This window comes from Montipora foliosa, chromosome 13 (genome assembly GCF_036669935.1).
Source record: "Montipora foliosa isolate CH-2021 chromosome 13, ASM3666993v2, whole genome shotgun sequence".
NCBI lineage: Eukaryota > Metazoa > Cnidaria > Anthozoa > Scleractinia > Acroporidae > Montipora > Montipora foliosa.
The window spans coordinates 42,224,700-42,237,199 of NC_090881.1; the positions used below are offsets into that span (position 1 = coordinate 42,224,700).

Here is a 12,500-nt window from a genome sequence, read left to right on the forward strand (position 1 = left end):
CGCTGAAATACATTCGTTCAACCTTCAGGGCTTCAAAGGCCACCTTTCCCAAATAATTCAGGTTATCTGAGAAAGTTTGAAGGGGATCCTTTGAATCCATGGGAATACCTTTCCTTGCAAAATATCTTCTAATAGCGCATGATACAAGTTGATCATACAGTTTGGTTTGATTTGAAGGAAATAGTCCTTTTGTATCTTCCCAAAGCAGACACAACAAGGCTGTGTTCAGTGGATTTGAACTCAACTCCCTCAGCTCTTTTTCACGATCTAATTTTTCAATCAATTTGGCAGCAAGGCTCGGGTCCTCGTGATTACTGAAATACTTCGTAATGTAACTGTCGGCATCCTCCTTGGTGAAGCCAACAATCTCGAGAAGTGTGTCACAGTGGCGTCGGACTCTCATGCCTGCCTCATGACGAGCTGTTAAGATGACGTAAGTATTAGCAAATATTCTCCTTTGAATCAAGGGAAAGAGGCCTTTTAGGAGATTCTCGGGTAATTCGTCCAGTCCATCAAGAACCAATAAGAGTTTGGATTGGTTGCAGCGAATAAAATGAAAGAAGTTTTCTTTTTCCTTCTTGTCGGCATCAAGTGGCAACAGCTGATCGTCAATAGCTTCTTCAATGTCAGCAGTCTTCATGTCACGGCACTTCAACAGAAGAAGCATCTTCACTGGAGGAAAAGAACCTTCCACTGATATGTTCTCCACAGACCAATCATATGCAAGCTTCTGACAATAAGTGGTTTTTCCCATTCCAGGTTGCCCCTCAATCAGCACAACCCTTGGATCCTCGCATTCTTCATGTGGCATGAATGCATCTGTCATTTGGACAACTTTATCTGTCAGCCTTGCTCGTTCTTTCTCTTTGCTGACTATCTTCAGTCTTGTAAAGATCTTGGACAATTTCAGCTGCAGATCATCTTCACACCACGGGAATGGACACAGTACAGCACCTTTATAATCTCGTCTGATGATATCTGCCAGTTGCTGAGGACAGACTGATAAGAAAACAAACAAACAAACAAATCAATCAATCTATATCAAAAGATATGACAGCAACTGAAATTTCTAATGTTCTTCCAAAATGATTTGTATGGGGTAGAAATCTGTTCAGCTTGCATAACTCACAAAAAGAGCCATTAACATAGACCACATTTATTTAGACCCTGAATATTGAAAACGGAACCCATGAGAAATTTGGATATATGTTAAGTGTATTCAAAGAAGCTGCAATTGAGAGAGCTTAAACAGAGCAAAGCAAAAGGGATCAGGGTCTCCTACAGCAAGAACAGCCTTTACATTTCCCATGTAGACTTGAGTGCAAAAGTGAGGCTCAATAAAAAAATCAACAACAACAACAAATTTAGGCTATTTTTCTATCAACAAAGGAATTCCTTGACTTGATTTCGGCATACAAGCATACAATATAAACAGTTTGACTTTTAAATATATGAAACACTCTCATTTCATGTAGTCTACAACAAGTGCCCTGTCTGTCTTTATTACTATCATAATCTTGTTATCCAACAAAATCAACTGAAAGGAAAGAAATGGTTATCACCAGAAATTTGATGTTTTGTCACACACAACAGGATGATTCCACAGCAACAAAATTCTATTTATCTCTTCGATATTATCAGGCTAAATAGTGCTTAACCTAGTTAATGGGAATCATCATTGTACATGCAGAAAACTTACCAGGTGTCTCGATGGGAATTTCTTGACATGACATGGTTATGTCGGGTACTTTGGAATTTGTCAGGTCTTTCATTTTTTCTGTATTCAACAAGAAAATTATTCAACAGAGTGCTACATTTCACAACTCATCCAGAGAATCATAAGTGTGGTGAAACTTAACAAGAAATGTCCATATAAAGACGTCTTAATCAAACTATAATATCGTTTTGACCCTCAAGTATATCCGATTGTGACTCCACAACTTTACAAGCACCCTCAACACGGTATGCTGTCAGGACCTGTAGTATTAATTGCAAACAGCTCCTTCATATGATTTATCCATAACACATACATTTAATACATTTGAGAGGACCAAAATTTGGTCTGAAGAAACCCTCTTCATTCAATTTTAAGATTGGCCTTTTCTATGAAGTGTTAAAGGAACCGCTCATACAGGTTGCAACAATCCTTGGGGACTTGTCCTATCTTGAACATGTGCTAATTGTACTAGAAGATTACAAAACATAAACCCCACAATAAAAAAAAGTCATGTATCAGGAAGAATATGTCATGTCAAAATATCAGGCAAACATAACAGCAGAATTTTGACGTGAAATCTTTAAATATCGCCAATTAAAAGTTATTGCTCAATCATGACAATGACCTGATTTTTCGTTAGAGGAAAAAACCCTAACAGCTTAACTGACTGATGACATCAAGGATAAAGTTAAAGGGCTTTTTTATCACATGTTTTCTATTTTCATTAATGGTTTTAAGGAGGGAGGAAATCCTAAAACTCATCCAAGGATTGATGACCCAAGAGATTATGCACTAAGTGTATAAGTTGTATGTGACATCACTGGTATTTTGGTATCTCTGACCATGTTACTGTGTTCTTGTAAAAAGTCCGGTCCCTTGTTATAGACTGGGGCTAAGCACAGTGCAGATTTTTGATGGACAGATTTTTGCATGTGATTTTGTAAGGTAGTGTGGGAATAAATTGGTTGTGTAAAAAACATGTGAATTGTGACTTGTTTGGGAAACTAAATTATCATCTCTATTGGAGGCATTCCTGGATCCCTTTAATTTTATTTTTTAAGCTTTTAAGGCTATCAAATTTTCATTTCAAAAGTCACCTTGCAGGTGATGGACATCATCTTCAAGTTGTATGTGACCTCTCCCGGAAAGAAACGTACCTAACGACTTTTCGTGAAACGGGTTACACGCACGCCTCCTACACGGGAAGCAGACGAGTTAAAAAGCCGTGTGTACGACTGGTATTGCACTTTCGCACGGGCGTTTGAGAATCTCACACGTGAGTGGTCCGAGCAGTCCGCACGGCTTGCGGAGAATTTGCATACGTAGGCGAACGGCTCACAGATATCAATAATTTGGAACCCGCTAGGGCGAGTCAGAATACAAACAACGAGTAAAAATACTCAGCGACACTACACACCAAAACACGTAATAAGATATATATCGTCACTAACCGTCTTGCGGCGAAAATAATTATTATATTTCACTGCGGGTGTCAACAGCCAACGGACATCCGGTCAAACGAATATTTTTGTTGAAAATCAAACTTTTATTTCGAAACCACTGAACCTTGAATCTCTAGTTCTCAAAGCTTCTATGCAGCGTAGCAATCATTTCTAACTGAAAGCAATGAACTTTAAAAATAACCGGAACAAAAATTCACCATTCACTGAAACTGTCGTGTGCGGTGTGAATACGCCTTATTCACGATAGCCGCCATGTTGGTTTTCAAATTGTCATGCAAATTAGCCATGTGTTATGCTGGGGGGCAAACATTCGAAAAAAGGCAAATTGCGGAAAATCGGCTCGTCGAAATATTGAATTAACATTGCTAAAAGTACATTTTAGAATTTAGAATTAAATACCTTTTATAATAATTATATATCTTTTGATTGCCTACGACATTTTGACGTTCTACTTTGTTATCTGCTCATTTTTCACTAAAAAAACATCGCTGTAACTTGTGTAAGCATTCTGTTTTACTACTTAGGTGATAAACATTTAATGAACGTGAAACAAATCATCTGTGTGGCTAAGATGTTCCTGATAATCTCTCGAACTTGTGTTGTTTGCCCCCTCAGAAATGTGTAGCTAATTTGCATGATAAAGGCAAGTCCAACATGGCGGCTATCGTGAATAAGGTCTATCGATAAACGCGACAACTTCCAGACATAAAACATAAAGTAAGTTTCTTCGTTTATGCAAAACTCGAAAGAAATCAACATGCATTCCAATGAAATTTGTGAGTAAACAGAACCAAATCTGAATAATGATAGAAGTGTGATGGCAGGGATCTTAGGCATGCGAGTTTACGAGACGCAAACGGCAACCGGAAGTGAGCTCTTTTCCCTTTTAACTTGTCTTCACACAACCACATTCACATTACTAAGTATCTTTTCTCCATAAGAGATGCAGTGATTATAAAACTCGGGGACACACCACTGTCCTGTCACGCGAAATTTTCTCTTCCGGTTGCCGTGCATCATAGAAATTTAGCGAAAAATCGTGCCTCGGCCTTTCAACAGTATGAATCAGTGAGAACCGAAGAAATGATCTTTTTCAGTGTAACTGTTTGCCATGACATTTGCCACGGCCTTTTCCCGGCGCGTGCTTGAAAAAACAATACTTTTTCTTGCACAAAAATCAAATACATGTGATCGGTGCATCATACAGAGTTTGTAAAAATTGGTGTTTTTGAACGTTTGAATCGGTGAATTATGCTCAGTAAAACTGAAGATATGATTTTTTTCACTGTTTCAGTGACGCGAGTTTGCATATCGTGTGACGATATCCGAAAGGGAAAGTTAAAGCACCCTTTCCTTAAACGGATGACTACACAGTGATTGAAAAACCAAGTCGTGTGCACGTGTGCACGTTTCTGCCACACGAGTGCAAAATTTTTCCACACGGCAAGTGGTGCACACGAGTGAGCAAGGCCGTGTGCACGGGTAAGAATTATTTCTGCACGGCTACAACACGGAATTCAAACACGGAAAGCGTAAGGTACACGACACGTTTTCCCGTGAGAGGTCACATATTTCAATAAAGGTAAGACACTGAAAGTATCAAAAATGTTTTAAACCTGAACTCTGTCGGAGCCTAGTCCACTACCCTATTTCACACTTGTAGGGCAGTTTACAATGTATTCATGAGTATTGTTTAGAAACAAAAAGCTATCACAAACAATAATTTAGATTTTTTTTTTTGGAAGGGATGTAAATTGATATGCTGATCAGCAAGCCAACTGAATTTACATTGGTCAGTTTATGTGTGTCCAGTTTTAATCATTACAACTTTGGGTAGTTTTTGCACCTCGGGTTCAGAAGAATATCAAAAGTAAATTAATACATGTATGCCAGAAGGAATGCTCGTCACTACCAACGCCAGTTGGAGTTGCTGGAAATTGTTCCAGCAGGATATCTCTATCACTCAGAATAAAAATTGTTCAGTCACATTATAACATTAGAAATAGTCAACAGTTTCATTTCACCAAAGCACACCTTCAAACTCATCCATTCTGCCATCAGCAAGATCAGCACGACACTCCAAGCTCTGTTGTCTTGTCTCTAACCTATGCAGTCTCCGATTCATCTCTTCCAAAGAAATGGCAATATTTCCCAATTCGTGGCTTATTTTTACTTTTTCTGCCTCAAATTCCAAACTCATGTTGTCCACACTATCTTGGAGCGATTTAACCTCCTGTTGAACCAGTTGTAGCAATGCAGGGTCTACTGGAGAATTCATGCAGAGCTGTGTTCCTGCAGCAACATTACCAAATGCAAGAAGAAACAAGTAGTCTCAGTAAGTTTAGAAGTAAAAGGATAGAACTTATGAGAACAAATCAATGTATACCAAATAATAACATATATCATACTAAATTAATTTATTTAAATACAGTTGTAGAGTACTGACTCTCATGGTAATTAATATAGACTAAAAAAAATCAATCGCAATAAAGAAAGTATTTACATATACAACATAAACAAAAACTGTTTGAATCTTAATTAATTAATTGGCTTGGTATAACGATAATTGTTATAATTTGGATGAGGCTGAGCATGATAGCGATAATTATCAGGGCCAAAGTTTTTGTTATGCCGAAGCCGAAGGATCAGAAGGATGAGGCGATTAAGACAAAATGAGGCCTTGATAATTATCGCTATCATGCAAAAACCGAATCCAGTAATTATTTTATTAGGCATACTCCTGAGGTGAGCTATGCCATGGCAAAACTGATCAAACTGCTGGTTAGTGTGTTAGGTGACATCACTTCTGCATGCATATAAAACTATTGTCTGTAGGTATGACATCAATTCTACATATATATATAAAATCTATTTTCTGTAGGTATGATGTAAGAGAAACAGACCAAGCAAGAATTAGCTGCGTGATTATAGCCAAATCAAAATTGAGCTGGTGACACCAATGTATAATAATGAAAATTAATATTCTACAGCTGTAGTCCCCTACATACCAATTTCCACACTAGAGATTGGGACCATGAGACAACAGAAATGAAGATGAGCTGAAATCATCTCATACTAATCTGGTGAATACCCTTTTTCCCAAATCAGGACACAATACTGAATTATCAAAGAAAGAAGGTAAAAGTATATGTCTGCTTCCCTGTAAGGCTTAAATGTACTCTAGCATAATATAAATGGAAATTGGGCCACAATGTAGAACATTCCTTCTTCCTGACTTATGAACCATTCCTTCCCTTGATCCAGTCAATATAACTGATCAATAAGTTCTACAAGTTTCTTTCTGTATTATTACCCCCAACTGATGAAAGCCCATTAGTGTCAGTTTACACATTGATTCAATCACACAATCTCCCATATGTTTTAAGCACATACTGCCCACCTTATACAACACCTTATACCGCATACCGGTGGCTCAGTTGGTTGAACATTGGGCTGCCATGCAGGAGGTCATGAGTTTGACTCCCGCCGGACCAACACTCAGGGTCTTAAAATAACTGAGGAGAAAGTGCTGCCTTTGTAACTACATCTGCAATTGTTTAGACGTTCAATTCTTCTCGGATAAGGACTAAAAACCGTAGGCCCGTCTTACAACCCTTCAATTTTCCCCACCCAGTGGGACGCAAAAGAACCCACACGCTATTCGTAAAGAGCAGGGCATGGAGCTCCCGGTGTTGTGGTCAGGCCTCATTTCATTCATTCATGTACTGGGTGAGATCGCTAATGGACTAATAGCGGCTGCCAGCGGCGCCTGTATATCCTGATGTCTGATCTCACCCATAGATCACTTGCTTGTAAAGCGCATTTGAATATACCTATAGAAAATGCGCTACATAAATTCATTACCATTACTATATAAATTCATTAGGTACCATTAATGAGAATTATTTGCCTTAATTACCTTTTGTTTCCCAATCGCTCAATTCTCCAAGAAGTTTCCTTTCATCTGAATGTGGCAGAGTCATATGCCTCACTAGTCGATCCATCTCAATAAAACTTTGCTGAAACTTGGCTGGATCCCATTTACTGAAGACACAGTGTGCCCAATCATTCCGTGCCTTTCTGACATCACCTGCAGCAATTTGTATTGCAGAAGAGAATGCGGGAACCCAACCAAGCAAAGACAATACAGCAGATGCATCACAGTGGTCATCAAAGGCAGTAAATTTTGCCATGTAGTTCTCAACATACAGCCTGGCAAAGTCTACATCAGATGTCACTCGACAATCAAACAAAGAGTAATTTAATCGTCCATTGGGAAGCCTGGGATGAACATCATTTCCATTGATGTTCTCATATTTCAACAACTTTCTTGCAGGCCACCTCTGAAGACAACCAGATGAACTCTGTCCATGAATAATTATTGTGGCTGGTCTTAAGTTTGTTGTATTCAGTGTTGATTCCTTGCTGTACAAATGGACGTATCTGTGGTATGAGGATCTTGTTGAGTGCAATACCAGCCACAAGCCATCGTTTTTGATTGTCAGTCACACCAAGGTGGCTTGACCTGATGATTACATCAGTAAACTTAATACAGAGCTTTGAGCAAAGATGACTGAGTAACTGACAGAAACACATTGCCATTTCTTTACATGTATAACAAGGTTCCATAAAAAAATTATTTCTGTTCATAAGAATTAAAGGGAACACCAAAATAAATTTACAACTCACTATAATACTTTCATAACACATGTTTCACCATTGCTCATGCCATAATCAGTTTATTGTGTTGTACCCATTTACTTTGTTTCAACACATTACGAAAAAATTACATTACCAATAACAGGCCTTCTGATATTACACAATGGTGCGATTTTGCGCAATTGACCTCAAATTGCATCCGATTGGACAATTCACGAAAATCACATAATTCACAAAAGAACACACAAAATTTAACACAAATCAACAAGTTTCTTAGGAGTTCCTGCATAAATACTGTACGCCATTTTAAAGATGATTTACCTTGGAAAAAAAAGCCTTTGTTACCTTCAATTTCGTAAACATTTGAAGTTCAAGGCGTTATTTTGCATGTCGAGGGCCTGGTACGAGTCTCATTCTTAAAGAGTCGCCTATTAGTGTAACACAAACATGCCCTTTGTTCCGATTAGAAAATCTGTTCAGAAATGTAATACTGCACACAAAAACAAAGTGTAAAAAGCTAGTTGTAGCATACAGGAATAGTAACGATCGTTGATCATTCATTTGGCATGTTAGCTATGTCTTTTCAACTTTTAACGTGGTGCACCAATAGTGTAGAAGACCTCTTTTTCTTTACTTATCCCAACTTATGTTGATCAAGATTCATAATTACTGTTCCCTTGTGTTCAAAACAGGCCTTCTGATAGGGTGTGATGCAAAAAGGCAAATTGTGCGAAATTTGCAGGGTAGATTATGCGATTAGAAAGGCCAATTATGCGATAAATATTGTAACTTATGCGATTTTTTTTTCTGAGCAATTTTAAATTAAGCTTGTTAATTTTTCAAGGGTTCAGGATAAAAAAAAACACGTTTTTACTGCCCTAAAGATCAGTAATTATGAATCTTGATCGACATTACTTGGGACAGTAGTCTTCTGCACTATTGGTGCACCATGTTAAAAGTTGAAAGGACACAGCTAATATGCCAAATGAATGATCAATAATTATTAATATTCCTGTATGCTACGACTTGAGCTTCTTCCACTTTGTTTTTGTGTGCAGTATTATATTTCTGAACATATTTGCTAATCTGAACAAAGGGCGTGTTTGTGTTACACCAATAGACCTTATTCACGCTGGCCGCCATGTTGGATTTACTATTATCATGCAAATTAGCTACACACTTCTGAGGGGGCAAACAACAAAAGTTCGAGAGGTTATAACGAACATCTTAGCCACACAGATGATTTGTTTCACGTTCATTGAATGTTTACCACCTAAGTAGTAAAATAGAATGATTACACAAGTTATTTCGATGTCTTTTTTAAGTGAAAAATGAGCAGATAACGAAGTTGAAAGTCAAAATGTCAAAGGCATTCAAAGATATAAAATTGTTATGAAAGATACTTAATTCTAAATTTTAAGATGTACTTTTAGCAATGTTATTTCAATATTTCGACGAGCCGGTTTTACGCAATGTGCCTTTTTTCCAATATTTGCCCCCCAGCATAACACATGACTAATTTGCATGACAATTTGAAAACCAACATGAGATTTGTACCAGGCTCCCCACATGCAAAATAATGCCTTGAACTTCGAATATTTACGAAATTGAAGGTAACAAAGGCTTTTTGGCCATTTTCCAAGGTAAATCATCTTTAAAATGGCGTATTTATGCAGGAACACCTACGAAACTTGTTGACTTATGTTTTATTTTATGAATTTTGTTTGTTCTTCTGTAAATTATGTGATTTTTCGTGCATTGTGCGATCGGATGCGATTTGAGGTCGATTGTGCGAAATCGCACCATCGCGTAATATCAGAAGGCCTGTCTTTAGGGCAGTAAAAATGTGCTTTTCTTATCCTAAAACCTTGAAAAACAAGCTTAAAATTGCTAAAAAAAAATCGCATAATTAACATTATTTATCGCATAATGGGCCTTTCTAATCGCATAATCTGCCCCTGCAAATTTTGTATAATTTGCATTTTTGCATTGCACCCTATCAGAAGGCCTGCAATAATATATAAATCAAATGACAATGTTTGAAATTACATTACTTCTAACTATTTAAAGTAGACGTGTGCACTGTAAGTGTAACATTTGCAAAGTTAAACAATCATTGTAATGTCAAATCAGTGCATTCAGATCAGGTTGCAAGCAGCCAATGTACAATGTATATGCTTCCTTTTAATTCAGGTCATTGGCTATTTTTCCACTAGCCTTAAAGAACACCAATTAACAGACATACGTTCACATGTTGACAAGCACTAATGTGTAAATTTCCTGGTTGTAAGTGCTGGAAAATATCAGTAGGGCAGCAAAACAATTGGCAAAATATTCAATCCCTTGATCTTTCCTTTTATCATCGTCACACTTGGTGAAAAAATATGTTGTGAAACTTTTTCGAACAGTTTCAGCCTGTGTTCAAGAAGCTCATAAACTTCAGCAATTCTCTTTCAAACTGGACAACATGTCTAGGAAATAAGACATGATTTAATTTTACCTGTGGGAACCCAATCAAGTGCTACGCTTAAAGATTCTAGACTGTGCCTGGGCATTTACTACAAATTGAGTTGGGGTATTGGCAAAAATGGGTGAGAGATAAGCCCCTCCACATTTCAAAATATTCTGCCACCTCTAAAGCTAGTACTGCTTAATTTTTAAAATCATGCTCTCAATTTTTTTTTTATTACGATGACAATTTCAACTCCACATCTGTACCGGTACATCTACAAAACGTTTCTGACACCTCTCTGGAAAGAAATTATATGACCAGTGATAATTTTGTGCCAGGTGCATGATTACGCACTGACATAGGCTAACCCTTTCAAACCCTAAATCTAATTTATGTAGTAATTCTCCCTTACTGTTTGCCATACAATTCGTATGGTGTTAGTTCAAAGAATTTGGTAATGGATCAACTAAAAATCCCCTATTTGATATTTTTGTCTATTTTCATCATTCATCTGCATGATATTGTAATGATATTGCAAGGAAAACCTCTGTCCTGGTAACTAATGGTAGTTCAGGGGTTAATGCAAGGACAACTTACCCTGTCAAGGCAGCTGTTGCCATTCCCTGAGTTTTATGAGGATATACTACCTCACCATCTCAGCCATACCTGAAGTACAAAGAAAATAACCTAGCCATTAAGGAAGGTGTCAGGTTGTGTCGCCCCACCGCCTTGTCGCCCCAAGTTACGTCGCCCCAACTTTTAAATACACTATAATTATAATCATAACTCTGCTTACGAAGTCAAAGTTTGTAAGATTTATCGATCGCGAAATGTAGAAGATCGATTGACCTTGAATGATTTATTACATGAAAATTTGCTTATGAAGTAAAAGTTTTTAAGATTCTTCGATCGACTAACTCAAACGACTTATAACATACAAGTTTAACTCGGCTTACAAAGTGAAAGTTTGTAAGATTTATCGATCGATTAACTCGAGCGACTTATAACATGTAACTTCGCTTATGAAGTAAAAGTTTGTAATCTATTCATCGATCAACTCGAACGACTTACGAAGTACAACACGCTTTAGAAAAGCATGTAGCTTGAGAAGTTAAAACTTGAAACTTGTAAGTTTTCTCTGTTCCCAGCAATAACTTTGATTTAAGACCAGCACGAACACAAATCTGGTAAAATTTTTCAATTTAACAGTACCCAAGACTCCTCGGCAGTCAGAGCACGTAAGCGAGTCTATGTTTATTAAATAAAGCATAAACAAAATTCATCGAAAAGAAACATAATAACAGATCACTGATGGGAACCCCTGAGGAAACAACTTCTTTGCTGGGGCGACCTAACTTGGGGCGACAAGGCGATGGGGCAACACAACCTACATTCATAAGGAAACCCACTGATTCAAGTTAAATAATTTACACTATTACTGCTTCATTTAATTTGGAAGCTCTATTACAACACAGAGATTACTGATGGGCACGTTAGAAAAGCATGTCACTATCGCGAGTTTAAATTGGTGTTCCAAACACTCGCAGTGCTTTTGGAGTGAACTTCATAGCCATGCTATGACCTCACCAAAGGCTGAATCTAAAATCACGCAGAGTTATTGAAATTATTTCGATCTTAAAACCTGAAGCCGCGATGAAAATACCCAACTAAAAATTGTGCACCCTAACAAAACCAAAAATAAAGAGAAATTCTGCTTCTGCTGTGTAATTTAAACCAAAAGAGCACGATTAAATGGCCGTATAACCTTGTTTAGAAGCAAAAATTGTATATCTCACCACAATAATTTTTATTATCTACTTCCGGGATAGCAATTGGAATTAATTCAAATTATACTTTCAGTTTTGCGCAAAGATTAATTACCGTCGATGGGCTTCGCAAGGTTTAAAGACTGCCAAATGACAAACAGTACTATTCCTAATTATGTAGAGTCGACATAACAGTTATATAAAAATTTGTACGATAGAGTGGAAGGAACAAACACAGTCATGATGAATGCAAGTCAGTTCGATCGAAAGTTGTTTCGATCGAAGGTCGATTCGATCGACAAAAGTCGATTCGATCGAAGACAAGAGTCAGTTCGATCGAAGACTGTAACTATTGCTTGAGTGTATTGAACTTACTATTTATCAAATCTGTTTAAAAATATTTCTTGATACAGTTAACTTCGGAGTTGTGGAAAGCACATTCT

General features: G+C 37.4%; 1 pseudogene; it reads right to left on the minus strand.

Annotated features, from left to right (window-relative positions):
• Nucleotides 1–12,500, minus strand: part of LOC137982343 (NLR family CARD domain-containing protein 3-like) — a 15,385-nt pseudogene that overhangs the window by 2,179 nt on the left and 706 nt on the right.